The sequence below is a fragment of the Lepisma saccharinum genome, chromosome 26 (genome assembly GCF_977018435.1).
Source record: "Lepisma saccharinum chromosome 26, izLepSacc3.1, whole genome shotgun sequence".
NCBI classification, from domain to species: domain Eukaryota; kingdom Metazoa; phylum Arthropoda; class Insecta; order Zygentoma; family Lepismatidae; genus Lepisma; species Lepisma saccharinum.
Window position 1 is genome coordinate 5,485,964 of NC_139254.1, and position 18,631 is coordinate 5,504,594.

Genomic DNA, 18,631 nt, shown 5'->3' on the forward strand with positions numbered 1-18,631 from the left:
ATTTTCCCCCAAAATAGTGTAGTTCCCTAAAAAAACATTGCTTAAATTTGAATTTATGATGTTAATGCAATAATTAACACACAATGTGGCTAAAATGAAATTATATGTGTGAAATACATAATTTTTGATTGACTTTCATTTTCCAGGGGGGCACGCCCCCCCCCCCCCCCCTTCCGGACGCCCATGCCTCTGGATACCGTTTGAAGAAGTAGATTGCGGTGAAACTTGGTGTAGCAGCTCTGGAGACCAATGAGAAAGGAATATCGACGAAAACAATAGTTTAATTTTTCACCAGCAGGCAGAAATTTGGCGCTGAAATCCGTGTACAGTGAACATAATCCCGTTGCTGAATCGTTTATCACGCTGCCTTATGCTTCCAAATGGTCATTCACGTTGATGATACATATTGAAGACTGCTGTACTGACCAACTAAAAATAAAGTTTTGCTGTCAGACGTCTGGTTTGTACGTGGTTTACCGCCGCCAAAACAACTTTTATCATGCATACAGAAATGAGACAATGGTAGGGTGATACCTTTTACAATGTATAGATTGTTCGTATTGCAATTTTTGGCCATTCAACAAACTTTAAGACGAAGGTTAAAAATGGTAACTATGAACTGGTGTGATATAGTGTATCCCGCCCCTCCTAGAACGTCGCTATGTAACATTTACCCTTAGCAGTGGCGGCTCATGGTTTGGAATGTTGGTGGTTGCAGTCGGTGGCGTGCCAGGATTTTCGAAAGGGTGTGCGGGGGGGGGGGGAGTTCGTATACTTTTTATAGTAGCCAGCCCTTATTTTGCCATTACTTCTACATGGAGCATGATCTGACGAAACATGTTGAGCGAGCCATAATATGACCACTAGCTTGATTAATGGTCTCTGTGTTCCTAATTTCCTTCCCTTTCAAAGCTTCAGCCTTCATGCTCTTAACGAATAATATAGTTCCTTAAACAAAAAGTGTAAAAATGACAGAAAAAGAAATTTTGCTAAGATTGATTTGCTTTATTTTACTTCGCTTTTTGTGCCACTTTTTGCTAATTTGCGAATATCGGGATGAGTGATGACATGATGAATGAACACTCACAAACATCCATGCCCAGGCCAGGATTCGAACCTGGGACCAATGGCGTTGTAGCACGCTGATAACCACTCCACCACGGGGGGCGGCTAAATCTTGCTATAAGAGTAAGAAACAATTGTTGGTTTGCACACAAACACGAAATACCCAACTACAACATTCAGCAAAAAAACCAAAGCATTCAAACCATACTTCACATTAAATTTATTTATTTATTTTCTGGCAGCAGTTGAAAGATTAATAGTGTGTGTACATCACACTACGACTTTATATATTTTGGGGCTCAAGCTCGATAATAGTGTGATGAACAGATTAAATGGATGGATGCTTTCACCAGCGTTCGAACCTAGGATCTCCGGTTTCGCAGTGCTTTACGTTATCTAGTGATATATTTATTTATACATATACCATAATAGGGACGCCCACGGGATTTTTTCCAGGGAGTGGGAAGAAAGGTAATTTTCAGGGGGGACAAAGAAGGCATATTTTTCTCTATAATAGTGATGCCCCCTCAAAAAACACTGCTTCAGTCTGGAATTATCATGTTCCTTCAACACACTTATAATAATTAACAAATTACTGACAAATAAAATACTGTGTGAAATATAATTTTTAAGTGGACATTCATTTTCCAGGTGGGGACCATGGACCTCCCTAGCCCCGCACCCCTGCATATACGTACCGAATTGTAAAGTACAAATGTACGGCTAGAAGACAAAAATACGGTCCCTGTGCTATGAGTGTTCAGTTACGTCAGGCTGATGAGTTGGCAATACTGGTAGGTGGTGGCATTCTCCTTGCAACCTCCTGGCTCCGATACACGGAGATAGGGGAAAGGCAGGTATAGTGTTCGAAATCGTGTAAAAGGATAGGGAGGCCACAAATGCCCTCTTGAAGTGGCAGAAGCCAAGTAGACCACCTTGCGGAAAGACAGATTTCCATTCCGTGCAAAGGGAACCAACAACAGAAAGTGCTTGGGGAAAAAACTTGCTTTAAGATTAAATTGTGTAACTATTATTCACTACCAAATAATAAGTTTATAATTATCCTTGTAAGTCCAAAAATATTAGCAGCAGTCACCTAACCCTTACAATTCCAGCCTCTCCGGAAAAACAAAAAATCCTGTATATGCCAGTGAACCTTTCATTAAATCCTTATGCATGGCACATAGCAACTCCACATTTCAAACTAATTTTGGGCAGTGATGTCTTGCCACTGGGCATGGTGTATGAAAAGGACATTACATGATTAGTATAAAGTAACTATTTACTATAGTATGTGTAAGGCTTCAACAAGTGTATCCACACTCCTGTGTATCACGCAGTTTACATATTAAATATTTCTTGTTAGTATGTTGCCAAACTGTTGAGTGCTGTTGTCCATCGATCCTGAAAGTTCTTCCATCATAAATAGCTATTTGTACTAGTGGATGCATTCTTTTTGACCCTGTTATCTTAGTAGCAGACTTGGAGAGGAAAAGCACCCTCAACCCCATAAATTCCCCAAGAGAAGCAGAAATGTACATATGAGACACACACAGCACTTCCAATCAATACACCATTTCCTCAGTGGTAATTAGTGGATAATACTTAGACATGAAAGAAAGCTCAACAGTCTCCCTATTTGGCTTTCTGTTTAATACCATAAACATCTCCTTTTGTGGGTCTGTTGATAAAGATTGGCTAAAATGTTGTTCCCTTAAAACATACTTTGTGAAGATCCCAGAATAAAGGCTTTGTTGCAGCAGTCATTGAACAAACAGAGTAACCAAACCCATTCACTGCAACCACATAACAAGAGTAATTTGTTATCCTCCTGCTACATAAGAAGAGTGTCTGGCCAACAAGGGTGAACTGCACATCTCATGAATTTTAATTTAAAAATGTATCTAGAACTGTATTAAGCACTACATATTGTTTTATCTTTCAGTCACAATAAAACATGCCTGAACAAATACAATAAAAAAAGGAAAAACTGCTGGGTGTTTCTGCAGACCCATATTTCTTACTCAGGAATTACATTTGCACAGAATCCATTAGCTTGTAATGAAGGGGTCCTTGGTCCAATTACCAGTGGTGGTACATAGTGGTCCAGAACGTACTTTTAACCCAGCGTTACTCATAGGTGAGCTCTGTGTTCACTTTAGTTTTCAAATACTTGTAATTCGAGCTTCGTGGAAGTGTGCGAGCCAAGCTCTCCACTACCACCTTCCTTTCAGAGTTTCCTGCAAAAAATACCACAATCCGAAATAGGAGTCATCGCTAACACTCTCTGAGCCATTTTTGTTTCAGTAGTGTCGGAGGTGCGAGAAGAGGAGAGTACGGTGCTCACCTGCAAGCAACTGTATTTTTGCCTGGTAATGAGTTACAAAAAATTGTATTTGCTTCTTAAAGTATGTGAAGCATTAAAATTTGTACTATTCAAAACAAAAAACACATATATTGCATAAAATTCCTGATCTGAGTCAAATTTAGCAAACAAAATCATTACAAATACGAAAATACGTGAGGTGAGCACCATGTTCAGCCATGAGTAAAGGCATGACAAGATCCAACCGCAAGTAATGCCGGGTTAAACTTAAGTCCAGTTCCGATTAGTATATCTATCTGCACATTTGAATTTTCAGTGAAGAACATACCACTTTGATGTCTTGTTTCAAAATTGAGACGGAAGTCAGGAGCTGCTGGTCTGGTTTCCCGTGCCACAGCAAGCATTGCCTGACTAACTGCAGGTCATGTAAAAGAAAGACAAAAGCATACAGGTTGTTTTGCTTTGTGGAGGCACTGACCACTCCTCAGAAGCAATATTTACATCCAGTATGTCTTTCAATTGCTTGTCTGTCTCCTCAAGGTATTGTTAACTTACTTTGGTAACAGAAATCGATCAAAACTGAACACATTCATGATGAATTGAACACAAAAACTTAACATGTTGTATTTAGGTATTAAAGGCCACTCCTCTATAACTTTTCTTACAAAGCTAATCTTTACAATGAAGATGGATAATGATCAGACAAAACACAAAACAAAGCATGATAGAACATTCATATCATGCATGCAAAAGTCATAAAACCACATAACTTGGAGTGTTCTCATGTCAGACACCATTATAGGAGACTACAATTGCCCAAGATTCCTAAAATCCACCAGGTTCAACAGCACCTACGTGTGGTGGAAGAGGTCAACTGTGATGGAACCATTGCTGATTTCACCTTTGAAACATGCGTGGAAGAGCTTTACTTTGCGGACTCTTAATATGAATTTTATTGAGCTGAAATTCGGATATAATTTTGCCGTTCATGTCTTTATGCAAGACAGCCATATGTTTTATGGAGGTGCCTTATAGAAGATATTCTATGACAAGGAAAAAGTTGAGGACACAATCAATCTGGGAGAGATTAGTTTTTGAAACCATGGTCCAGAAGGGGTTTGAAAAATATGATGATGGATGATTGGTGTTGGGATTTCTGTAAATCTGTACAGAAAACCTAGAAAATACATTGCTCTTTTAGTAGTGTCCATTATGTGCTCATTAAAGTTTAGTTTTCATCCTTTTCTTTCGATGGGATTGTTTTCAAGAGAATAAACAGAATTGAGTGTGTTCCTTTTTAGGGAACTGGTGGGACAGGAGTATTTCTGGGGGTTCATTTCCAGTTTCCACTGACGACATCACTCAAGCAGTTCTGAAAGAGCTTGCTGTAAGATTAAAGAATTGTGTTTTGACGGGGAAAAAAGATGCATAAAACCTGCGACGATTATGTGGTGAAGTACAGTAATACAATGTCCAATACCACACAATTCACACAGTCAACATGAAGATTCTCTCAGCAACATATTGTTATCCTTACCTATTTGGATTGGTATGCCCTGGAATTTGTAACGGAGGGATATGAACAAGAAAGATTTATGGCATCTTTCTAACCATTCCATATTATGCTAAGGTCTTCTGACTGTACAAGAATAAGACAGCACAACAATGTATTTTTAAACAATCGTCAGGTCAATGAATCGACCACCACTGTCAAAATTTAATGCATCCTTGAAGACACAATCATTAAACTCTGTACTGCATGCTACAGAGTCTAAATCACCGAGTCAAATTACAGCCTATCAATTATATTAAAAATATATTATCTGCTTCACAACCTCACAGCTAGAGGTCTTCCCAATGGTGTCGCGATAATACTGTAATTAAGGGGTTCAAGGTTCAACCCCACAACTACAGGTCCATTGCTGATTGGGTTTCAAAACAAACTATTTGCACACAGCCAGACTTAGAATATTTTTTAATGAATACAAAATAAATGTTTTTATGAGGATGAAAATTTTCTTCTATCTTCCATCCGTCAGATAGATAGTTCTGCAAAGGACACTAGCAAAGTAAACAGATTGAGAGAATTCTGTTTTATTTTTCTTCCTAGATAAAAAATGTGGAAAACTTGTCTCTGAGCATTTGTAAGTATATTTTATTAATTCATTAATGAAATAGCAATTTTTCACATCTACAGAGAAATATTCAAGCAGAATTCATGCATAATTCCCAGAATTCCTGGTGAGTAGCCACCTAGGACGAACGAATACAAGTTGAGTTTTTGCAATTTTAGACATGCACAACCTTTTCTGAATTTGTAAAATTGCAACAAAAAAGTCAAACTTGTATCCATTTCTTTTTCTTTCAAATATTGAAGTTCTTCTGTAAAGGAGCAGATGATACGAGTGCCTTGGCAACAACAGCCAAGATTGATTGATTTGGTGTTTAAGTCCACTTTATGCAAAGTAAGGCTTATCGGGACTGGGTCTACAGTTTAAAGTGGGATCCGAACCACTATGTGCCTCCAAACAACAGCCAAGAGGCATAGCACTTAGTCATGGAAACAGAATACAGATAAAGTCTAATGTCATACAGCCAGCACTCAATTATAACAGATCAAATCAAAATGAACTCTCACTACTCTTGCAGGCAACACCAAAACACACTTTTGGACAACTCAATTTAATTGTATAAACACTAACAAAAAAATATATGGTCCTACTCTGGCAAATACGCATCTGTGATAGATTATTACAAAGCTGTCTTAGTTTGTTACGGTAACCTATGTTTTTCACTTCAGAAGAATAATTCTCAATTCTTGCGTGACAATTGTACATAATTCCACAAATGCAAGTCCATGTACGCACTGGTCCATGGTGTTAGAATAAAAATATACATGAACTCAAACATAGAGAAATATGTATGCAGCAACATAGCTTAGTCTACCAAAATTATTTTTTTTATCATGACTTAATTATTTCTTACTTGTGGATACGATTCAATTTCTTGTTATTACTACAATGTAATATTTGTGCCTCTGATCAATTTTGGAGGTCAGAACTCCTACGGCATCATAATAATAAAAAAAAGGCATAATGCACTCACCTTCTGTAGCTTTCAAAGCATTTTCCTATTTTTACTTCTGTACACTATCACAAAACAGATTCGAAAGCAGTTCATAAATATTTACATTCGTTAATGTTTTTCACAACAAACGAGGAATAAAACTATTATGTTCTTAATAATTGCAATTTCATCCGTAAGTTGGTTTAGTCGAACTATCCAGGTAGTCTACATTTTCTGCTTTAGCTTATTAAGCCTCAGCTTTTTTTTAAGGGGGGGGGGGTAAAACCAGTGTCTTACAGCTCTGGGAAAATTTGAAATCTTCATTCGGTTCCATTGAAATTTTCATTAGTCGCCCAACAGCTTGTAGTTTAAGAGTCAGCTTATTTTATCCAGCAGAAACTTTCTTATTCATAATAAAGAAACTGCAACAGTCGTCGTCAATGCAACGATTCCTACATACGAATATAAGAATGCTTATAATAAACACTACCGAAATCTCGATGAAAACTGGATGTCACATGCATCAGACTAAAATTTGGGCATGAATTACGGAGTGCAAGCCCTAAATGGAACTGACACAAGATACACAAGGAACAACCTTGTATATGTACATGAAGGAATCTATTTTCAAAACAACCTCTACATCATGAAAACAAAATGACGATTCTTTGTGAACATTATTTCGTTTATTTTCCTTATATTGGAGTTTTATTCTTCATTTTAAAATGTACAAACATGATTTTAATAAACAGAATATTTTAAGATAGCTAGATGGTGTCCTGGAAGATTTGCGTCACATGAAGGTGAGAAGATGGTGGGAGATTGCAGAGGACAGGAATAGATGGAGGCACATAGTTGAGGAGGCCAAAGCCCACGAGGAGCTGTAGCGCCATGTGGTAAGGTAAGGTAAGAATATTTTAAGAGAATGTCTTGATTGACAAGCCCGTATGTGCATTAAGAATGAAAAATTCAATGAAAAACCAACAATAATAATAATATGAATAACGCTAATGTCAAAATTACGTGAAAGATTTTTCTAGTTTTACTAGAGCTACGCAAAATTGACGTACAGTGCACAACATAACAAACCAAATCAAGACTATCAGCGCTTGCACTCTCCTTACCACAGTGCTGCCTTACGTCCGACAGACTGAGGCATTGCTAGGTGGAGGGGTGTGTAGGTGAAAGGTGGAAGGTAGGGAAGGGAATTAAGGGCACACCGCATGTAAATTTTACGTATGGTAGTGTTCTAGGATTAAAACTGTGCTCCATATTGAGCATTTGCATATGAGTGTAGGCTGAAAAAAATTGTAATAAAGTGCTAACTACAACACCAGAACACTTTTACTATCCAAAGGGGCATTTGGAAAACAGCAACCCAGCACGATGCGAATGCTAGACAATATCTGTGTGAAGCATTGCTTACATGAAAGCAACTGTGTAGTAAATTGAAAACTTAATTCATGAAAGGACATTCATAACAAGCTTTGACATCCAGGATGAGAATCAAAGCTTTGGAGCTGAGATTATATGTTGATCACAGAACTAACTAACTAACTCCCTAGCCTTCTTAAACCCGAAGGTTCATGGCTGCAGCAACACAGGCCTTCCATCTTTCCCTATCTTGAGTAACTTCTATATAATCTTTTCCATCCCTACCGATTTCCCTTAGGTCCATCTCAACGTTGTCCCTCCATCTTCGTCTTGGCCTTCCTACAGGTCTCTTACCATCAGGTTTCCCAACAAGAATCCTGTAAACTCCTCTCTCCTATCCCATTCGTGCCACATGGCCTGCCCACCTAAGTCTTCTTGATTTAATTATTCTAATAATATCTGGACATGAATACAAATTATGTAACCTTCTCCACTCACCTGTCTCCTCATCCCTTTTAGGTCCAAAGATTTTCCTAAGGATCTTATTTTCAAATACTCTCAGCTATGGTGAAAAAATACAGTTATAGAATGGCCAGTCCACATACAACATTATCAACAATATTTTGCCTGCACAGTTAAAGATATAGTGTGTGGACTGGAAAACAGAGGAAATTTTTAAACTACATGGAGATGGAAAAACTGAGTCAATTTTTTTTTTTTAAGCTAGACAATGGTTTTCAAAAATAACAACAAATGCACATGAAAAATTAAAACCCTGCCACCTCAACTTAATAATATTTTTACTACACAAAGCCACATTTTGGCATTTCTGATCCGACAGTATTTTCTTTGACCTCTTGTAAATATCAAGATGAGAATGAAATTAGTTTCAGAGACTCTTGGTCTCATTGTCGAAACAAAATCATGCCTACAATACTTTGAACTGCACAGGCAAAAACACTGTGTATATGTGTGTGTAAATTCTGATGCTCAAATGAGAAACTTTAACAAAATGGATTGATTTGTTGTTATGCACAGACAGGCTAATCGGGACTGAACCTACAGTTTAAAGTGGGATCAGAACCACTCCACCACGTATCAAACCTGGGAACTCTTGATTACAAGGCGACAACATTACAACTTCGCCATACGGGAGGCGCAGAAAGCTAACAAAAAAATTAGGGCTGAGCCAATACCAATACTTGAAAATTGTAACAATTAAAAGTTATTCAAAATAATGATTAACATTTCTGTTAGTATTTCACACAAATTATATGCATGAATTTACCATAAGTTTTGTTTTAAAATATTTAAGAATTACACCAGAATAGTAAATTACATGTTATCACAAAATATTTTTTTCATACAAAACTGGTGCAAAATAAAAAGAAACTTCGAATTTTGCACAATTTGTAGGATAATTTAGACTTCACGAAATTGTACAGTGGCATTTTGGGGAACCTGTGAAAGATTAAAATGCTGGGAAAGTATCTGTAAATAAATTCCAACCGATAGTTGCTGATACCGATACCACTGGTATTTGCAGATACTGATACATCGACTCAGCCCTAAAAAAAAATCTGGGTCAACTAGGACCTGAACTACAGCAGTGTGTGCCATTAAGCTGTATTTGCTAAAAATTGCAGCGGTACCACTGACCCTCGGAGGAAGTGAAATATCTTGCATTGTTTATATATGTTTTCAGTTGTTTATATAGCTCACGGAGATGTTTGTTAATTTCAGACGTCTACTTTTGCTAGTTTTGAATGCACACACTCTGATTTCACTAATAAAAAGCGTTGAAAGTACTCAAGACGCGGGCGATACTTTGCTTTCAAATATCTCCTTTACTTGTGCTTTACGCACACTGGGCCCAATTCGGTAATGAATTTTACAGGAAATTAAATTGACTTGTCCACATCAGAATGAAGAGACCGAGGAATGCTACTACTTACATAAAGTAATATTCAAGAACCAGTATTTCCAGATTCAGGCTTTACAAATGTGCCATGATGTATTAAATATCGTAAAAGGAGAACTAATTGTTGTAGAGACTGTTATATCATTGTGCTGAATGATAATCCTTTCATTAGAAGTGCATTGTATCATTATTTCCTCCCAACAATGACTTATAAAAGAAGAAAAATTTGAAATTTCACACACAAAAAAAAATATTCAGCAGGTCTCTATGGCCACCAGAAAATCCAAGTGAATGAATTAAACATAGTATGTACTTCTACACTGTTTCTACCAGCATGTAAAAGTGCATTAAAAATAGGCCGAGACTATTATCACCAGGTGGTGAGAATAGCACGTAGGGCTATTTTCAAACAAAATAATTACCTGACTCATACCATAACATTGTCTGTTATCTTATTTTATTCATTGGCAGTTTTTCTGAACTTACTGCTAAGAAGTTATTTTAAATTAAGGAACGACTTGAAATGACCGGACCCCTCTTCCATTTTCTTCATATTTAATAAAGTCACTAATTGAGGCCTCCTAATCACGAATCTGAAGTTAAAATTTGTCGGAAAGTCTAGAAATTGCAAAAGCTAAAATAAGGTGTTAGTTTTCGGAATGGAAACAGTCGATTTTCACGAATTTTTCTGTTTCACAAGCAAATATATATATATTCCTGATACTACCACGACACCAAATTTTAACTATGTTTGCCTAACCCAACCGAAACTAACCTAACCTAACCACCTGCCAATGGTTCACAATTTCTAGAAGTTTCCGACAAATTTTAACTTCAGATTCGTGATTAGGAGGCCTCAATTAGTGACTATATCAAATATGAAGAAAATCGAAGAGGGGTCCGGTCATCTCAAGTCATACCTTAATTTAAGGTGCCGAGTTTCTATTTACAATCAGAGGCGCAACCACAAATTTTTGTCTGAGCGAGCTGGGAGAAAGTGCCAGGATAAACGTACTAATACTACTACTACTACTAATAATAATAATAATAGTGTTAATAATTATTATTATTGATTTATTTTACTTCGCTTCTTGTGCCACATTTGGCTAATTTGGGAAGATGGGGATGAGTGATGATGAAATTGATGAATGGACAGTCACAAACATCCATGTTCAAGCGAGGATTCGAACCCGCCAGGATCAACATTGTTGTTGTTGTTGTTGTATCAAAGACTTCATCATCCTTGTAAATTATGCAAAAAGGGGGTAGAAGTTGGTGCTAAAGCATTTGTGTTCGAACAAACAATTTCAATTATTTTTTCTCCACACGGCACTGTAGTTCGGATCCCACTTCGAACTGTAGGTCCAGTCCCGATTAGCCTTTCTGTGCATAAAGTGGACATAAAACCACAAATCAATCAATTATTTTTACAACATTTTTCATTTAGATAGTTCGGCACCCTGGAACGACTACTGCCGCCTCCTAGCTATGGTAAGACTACGAAAAGCAGAAATTGTAAGTGAAGTGAGCAAGAATATTTTACGAAAATAATTTTTATTTGCATCAAATATAAATAGGATTTGGATTAGAAAAAGTTGTAATTTTTCACGTCTACGGGGAAAAATTCAAGTTGAATTCACACATAATTCCCGGGGAGTAGCCACCCTGTAAGAACCGTAAAATCTGCCTAACAATGAAAGCATTTAGGAATGTAAAACACCTTCATACTTATGACATGTGACATATTATTAGCCCCCGTCCATATCAGACCAACTTCATGGTGTGCAGAAAAAAAGTACTGGTCTCCTGAACAAAAATAAATGCACACGGACGTAAGCTTCACACAGAATACACACATTCATGTAGCAGGCCACGTTGTAGTTCATGCATATGCAGTTTCAAACCTGGTGAAAATAGCTCTAAAGCTAGCTTCACCACCAGGTGAAAATATCACACTGTTGAAAATAATACTCCTAAAAAGAAACTGACCTCTTACACATTGGGTTGCAACTTTGGTCCTATGGACGCAAATCACTTGAAATTTGCGGATGACATCCAGAACCTGTTCACACATTTTGAAAGAAAGAAAAAAGATGCCCAGAAGAAAGTTCTCCATTTGGAAAAAAATTGAAAATTGGCATCACCCAGGTCAGATGCTGATTGTCATTAAATAAAAATAAGCCTCCCCCCTCATAACAACAGTCCACTAAAGTTTCACCCATGCCTCTTCAGCAGTAAAGTGCTGGAAGTGACTTTTTTTCTCTTTTTCATTGAAATAGGTAAGCTGCTTTTGGCTGATCAACATCTCTAAAGTTACTTCATCCAAAAACACACTCGTATGTCCTTTTCATCCCGTTCAAAAATGCTGGATTATGCAGCAAAGACACCAAGGGAACCTAAAACGGCAACTTAGAGAAGCATAAAAGTAGGGAAAGAAGACTGTAGAAGACGCAAATATTTTGAGGCAGTCACATTTTATTGTACGCTACATATAAAATAAAATGCATATTTGGGGTTGAATTTTTAAATATTGTCACATTTTTCTTCTCTTGTTGAGAGGTGTTCATTTTAAATCAACCTCCCTCACCCTACGGCCTGCCCTCCTTCACCCGCAAAAGTATTCCGGAGTGTGAGGATGTCACCATGCGGATGGTGAACACCTCTGGATTATAGATCGACTCCTGTGTCCCACCCCCTCCCCCATCCCCGGAGGATCGGCACTGACAATGTGAAATCACACTATCATATGCCGACATTCGACATACCACTTCCGTTTCTGTACTTGACTTAGTGAGAAGTATTGGAGTTGGCAACAACCTAATAACGGATTTTTTTCGCATCATGTAGTCCGTTCTATGAAAGTAAGCTAATGGAAGAAGAATGTGTAAATTACATTGCATTATACATTTTAACATATATTTTCATTAACGGTTTCTGTTTATAATAATAATACGTGATTATTGTATAAATTACAATCGATCACGTGAACAGCAAGAAAATAGCGCCAGTTTCGAACATGGCGACTTCAATGCATGCAGGAAGGTCTCCCGTGTTTTCAGAGTAGTCTTTCAGAAATACAGCCGTTTGAAAAGTGGCAAGAAGCAGGTTGTTCTTAACGTTTATGTGACGTTGTGTCGGTACTATCCTGAGCAAGCAGTGAAGTTGGTGTCCAAGTGTAATTGTCTCTCTGCGTCTTTGTATTTTCGGTGTGGTGAAAGAAAGGAAAACGACCGGTCAAGTTGTGATTCCCGCGAAAAAAAAACCATTGTTGCTCATATAAACAAGTACACCGATTTTGAGAAGCGCAATACAACGCGAGGTGCTTTTGTATTCTTTCAATCAAAGAGCCGTCCTGTCCACTGTGGGGAAGATGTTGATAGTGATGATTGATGACGATCTCCCCAATTTTAGCTGTCGACGTTAAATCGCCTCTTGTGCCACGTTGAGTTCCTTTCTGGGAAGCAAGTTTGACAGACCGTACTGTGACAGGATGATGTCTAGTGCCGAAAATGCCTCAAGTTCAAAAAGGAACTGCTGAATCAAGGTAAGAAAATGCATTACTTGCATGAGACGTGCGTGAATAATGTGCTTATTATCATCTTCTTGTTTTCAAGTGCACAAGAAACCGAGAGAAAGATAAACAATATATTTTTTATTCCCTGGCTTATCTTTGTTTAGCTTCTGCTAAAACTGGCGGTATATTTGTTGCACAAAGGAGAAAACAATACTCTACATGTCAACAATGTTGGGCAATAATTTGGTGGAAGAGGAAGCAATAAAACCAAAAGGCTTGAATTTACTGAAACGAATCTCTCTCTCTCTCTCTTGTACGTATAACTTTGGTGCTGTCATACTAAGAGAGCAGGGGGAAGGGGGATCTGTTAACCCAGTGTCAGATAAATGGAACTTTTGGCGTAGAAAAATATGTTCATTCTTGAACAAGAACACGTATTTAATCACTTGTAGAAAATGTATTATACTTCAATGTGTAGATTATCAGTTAAAATAAGAAAAAGTTTTTCCATGTTACGTAAAATTAAAGGTTGCAAGTGAGCAGTATATGATGGCCGCGTCATTCACGAACAGCTGGCGCAGAGTGATACGTTACTCGAAGTGAGACGGTTGTTTACAGAAGGTCAGAAGATTCGTGATTCTTACTTTAGTTGTGATTACCTTCAAATTTAAAGTGATTTGTTTCCATACATCTGATGCCAGAGCTCAACTACAACATTGTAGACCTTTTCTTGAAGAAGAAAAACTGCATTTCCTTGTTCATTAACGGATTCGGACACACACACAAGATTTTTCTTTTATGAATTCCTACATTCAATGTGATCTAAAACACTAGGTACTGACTGCAATTCTTCACACTGAATTCCTGGTGTCAAATAGTATTGTGGAACCACATGCAAAAGAATATGTGCAGACCTGCAACTCCTGTGCATTATACTTCAGCATAGAGGAGCATACTTATGGTCCAAGTTGAACATATGAAGGGGAAGGTGCACGAAATATTATACACCTGTTTGTAAACTCCAGCCAAGTCAGCCAAAGCTGTTCTAGAACTCAATCCAAGTATGGCTAGCTCTGCCCACTACCGGAAACGTGACATCGCAGTGACGTATCCGGCTTACTTGGCTTGTAAGTTTCGTAAGCCATTCTCGATTCAGCTGAGTCGGTTGACTGCAGACGAAAACTAGCAGAAATAACGACGCAGCAGCTTTCAATGGCCAGCAATCATTTATTTGATGCCTTCGTAAGTCAGAAAGACAACTGAAGGAAAAGGTGTAGTTAATATTATCTTATAATTCTTTCCGTAGATGTACATATGGGAAAAATATGCAAAAACTCGTATCCGAAAAGAAAAAAGTAGTTTTTGATCTGAACTGCATGAAATAAATATTTTTAAAGCAATTTCAATTACCATAATTCAACGTTATCAGTTGGAATTAATACACGGTACACTAAACTAAATTCACTAAACAATAAAATACTACAAAATAATTATTTTTAATGTGTAGGCATACAGTTGATTCGGTTATTTTTTGTGCAAATTTCTAAAACTTGTCAAAAATATTCTATTCTTTTTTATTAATGTAGCCAAGCTTTATATAGAGGTGATATTTAGTGCCATTTACACCGAATGCTACTTCCAAAAGAAAGTCAACTGCTTTTAAACATGCTCAGGAGTGAAGCAGACGATCCACCCCACTGTTCGTAAACTGCAGCATGAGACAGCTTCACCAGTGACGTCAACATGGCGTTTTCTGTGACATCTGTGTAAGCCGCTTGTAAGACCTGACTTGAGTTGGCTGGAGTTTACGAACGACAGTTATGGCTGACGGTCCTTTTGTTTGTGGTCACTTTATGCCAGGATTCCCAGTCAGTAGACCTTGTATTTAGAATGTTTCTTTCTTTATAAATTTTTATACTAGGGATTATTTGAGGGCTTATATGCCAGCTAACACAGTCAACACTACTTGGTGGGAAAAAAAACAACAGTTTCATGCTTTTTGCCTTTACTCTAGTACATACAACTGTATATTTTGGAAATAGGGGAAGTCGAAAAATATGACGACTGACTTCACTCACGTTCACCCTGTTTCAGGGAACAATAATGTATTATTTGGGAGCTTTCAACATTTCCACAAATCTTACCTTATGATATCTGGGTAAATGTCTGTTATATCGGAGACACTTTTCTTCAAATTTACAGGAGAAACTACTTACGGAAATGAGTTTCTGTTGCATTTATCAAACTTCGTGGAGGTATTTTGTCACTATGGAATGCTGCAGAAAAGAAAATACGCACTTTTGATGTAATAAAGTAGCCTTTTGTGCGAAAGGACAACATTATGCCGTTGTTTCCATTATGAACCTGCAGATGGCGCGAGTGTCGAAAGTCACGCGGTCTCGCGAGAGGAAGAAGTGTTTCCAAACGTGTCTTTTTTTTACGAGAATTTTTTTATTTTTTTAACTATGCTTACCTAACCTAACCTTGCCGGAAATGGTTTGTGGGGCTAACGTGAATGGTTTTTGGGGCTATCCGTGAATGGTTTTTGGGGCTATCGGGAATGGTTTTTGGAGCTATCCGTCAATGGTTTGTGATGACATAATGAACACGAAAGTAGGTATTTTTTGGTTAAGAAGGTTGCAACACTGCATGCCCACTCCAAATCGACAAAACACAAGCACGACGCGTGATGATCCTGAGCTGTGCACGAAATATTGTATGTTCCGCAACGGAAGAAAGGACCCAAAAGAATTACTCGTAATGTGAAAAATCGAAGTTATTTTCGTGTAAAAAGCATAATGGCACCTTCAACTATGTTCCGCAATACACAATTGGTAAGTACGAACCATTTAAAACTGAAAATATTCGATAGAAATGTGTCTCCGATATAACAGACAATTACCGATATCCGTTTATAAAAAACATTCAAGGGGCACATACTACGGATATCTTGAACGTGCACGAGCTCGCACAATTACATGGGACTTGCAAAAAATTTACCGACTTCTTCACTTTCTGTGACTCATCATTCATAGAAGGAAGTGATTAACTTCAGTTCTATAGCCTACTACATTTATTGCAATAATGTATGTGGCTAATTTTGCTCATTCCTAGTTGAGGCTTTCGATTTTTCACTCTGCCTCACTAGGTGACAGGAAAGTATCAGGACCGCCACTTTTTTCATTATACTAAGGGGCTACCGAAATATCACATGAACTGAATCAGTTTCAAACATGTTGCATTATAAGAAACGAACTACATGCTTTGCAACCAATACTGTAACATGTGAAAGCAACATTAGTACGAAGTGGGAAACTGGCAGAAATGTCCCAAATTAATCCCATTAAAGTTGTTCCAACATGTTCTTCTATCTTCGGTGGTTATTACACTTGAATATATACTGTACACTTTCTATATGAAAAGTAGTTTATTTATTTTATTACTTACTTTAAAATTGAAACCACTCCCCCAAAAGATCGGCTAGTAAACAATGCTGAAGATTAAAAAAATCACCCTTCAAACCTAAATGCTACAATCAGAATGTTTTCGTACCCATAATCAGTACATTTCAGCTCAAAACAGTATATTGCATGTTAACTATGACAATTCCCTTCCAATACAAATAGTACTCCTGTGTATGGATGCATGTATTAAGTAAGTTATCCTGTATACACAAACTACAAAAGGTAAATCAACAAAGTTCTGGGGGAATAACTGGAGGTGGTGGGTTAAAACAGACTGAAAATTGTTTATCCTTTAGTTAGCCAATCTTGACAGATACCCTCTTGCAACACCCAACGAAACTATACAAACTCGTTAATTTTCAAAATACGGAATAAATGTTCCAGCAACAAATGCACCGAACTTCACGAGAGTATTAGTTATTAATACAAAGCAATGCTTCAGCGCACGGTTTCTGAAAATTTATTATTATTCACGCATGATTGGAACAAAAATTATACTCTCTCTGATGCTCAAGTTACTTATCAACCCGTTAATATATATATATGCCATAACTCGGTACATACACAAAACACATTTGTTTCAGCATCTCCAAGGGCTCACAATTGAACTCGTACAAAAACCAAAACACAACAAGGAATTGGCTCTTGGCCCTTACATCACCAGTGCGGGAAAATGAAATGGAAGTCTACATGCATGACAAACACGGTTAGACTGCCCACTTTACGGGAACTCGTTTTGTCGCCGAGAAAATATAAGGCTTTTCCCCAACGACTACTTACATTTTCAAACATTATAACGCCTCTTAAGCATTACTAAATTCAACAAAGCTATATTTTTCAGGTATTATTTTCAACAAAGTACAATCGTTGCCATAGTTACGGCTTCTTCCACAGCAACCTTCAAGCACTTCAAAATCTTCATACCGCCGAGATGAAAATACTGGCGCGGATTTTCACTTTCGTACTTTAAGTAAAAGTGCTCTTTCGTCTTAATATGCTTTACTCCTAATCGCATTACTTAGTGAAAACCAATCTCGCATAATATCAAACTAATCGTGTTCATTGATATTCTTTAAATCTACTCGCAACGATTTAAATTCCCGGAGTATAACGATTCTACCATCACAATACAACTCCTTCTTCTACATAAATTTTCGGCTTATCTTCAATTAAACCTCCCTTGTTTTGCACATATTATGAAGTTAGTACTTACCAAATATTTTTCTACGTAGTCTGACAGATTATCCTAAAATATCACGTGTTTCCACCATTTATATTTTGTAAATTTAAGCACAACACAACACGTTCAAAGATCGCATGAACCAAACCTAACGTTGAGGCCCCCGGACAAAGGCAGACTAAATTTGAAATTTAAAATTTCTGATTGGTCGACTCCAAGCACGTGATATTCACGACCGTCTGTGATTGGGCGAAATGCACTATGGGTTCGAGGCCATGTTTAAATCGAAAATCTGCACATGGTACTAATGTTTTATTATCAGTAAATTCAAGATTTTCATTCTCCTTCCTCAATAAAATATTAATGTATCTGCATGTATCACATGCACAAAATATAATAATATATTGTATAAAACACATGCTTGGATTATGTTATTACAAACATTGATATTTACATGGGTAACTCTTGTCATTTGCTCGCGGTAGAACACAACTATTTGTATACACCATCCATTTGCAAGCAAGATGGCGCCCAAATTGAAGGTACGAAGAGGCAGAAAATAATATGAAATTATACCTTTTTGCTTTTTAGTTCTGATGGTACTGTTAATATTTTTTTCGTGTTTAGTGTTACTTTATATGATAATTATGCGTTTCATGTGTAAGACGAATGTATTATTTTCGCCGTTTTTGAATGAAGTTTTTTGTTTGGAATATTCCAT

General features: G+C 37.3%; 1 protein-coding gene across 3 annotated transcripts in view; it reads right to left on the reverse strand.

The window, feature by feature from the left end:
• The window catches only part of jumu (Forkhead box protein N4 jumeau), a 54,940-nt gene extending 36,554 nt beyond the window's left edge, over positions 1 to 18,386 (reverse strand). The window contains exon 1 of one of the 3 annotated variants that reach the window (XM_083112320.1): positions 18,365 to 18,386. The gene's annotated coding sequence lies outside the window, so the exon portion shown is untranslated. Of the gene's footprint in view, positions 1 to 17,943; positions 18,231 to 18,364 lie in introns of those variants that run through there. The other 2 variants (XM_083112319.1, XM_083112321.1) reach the window with 2 other exon arrangements.
• Between the last annotated feature and the right edge of the window lie 245 nt (positions 18,387 to 18,631).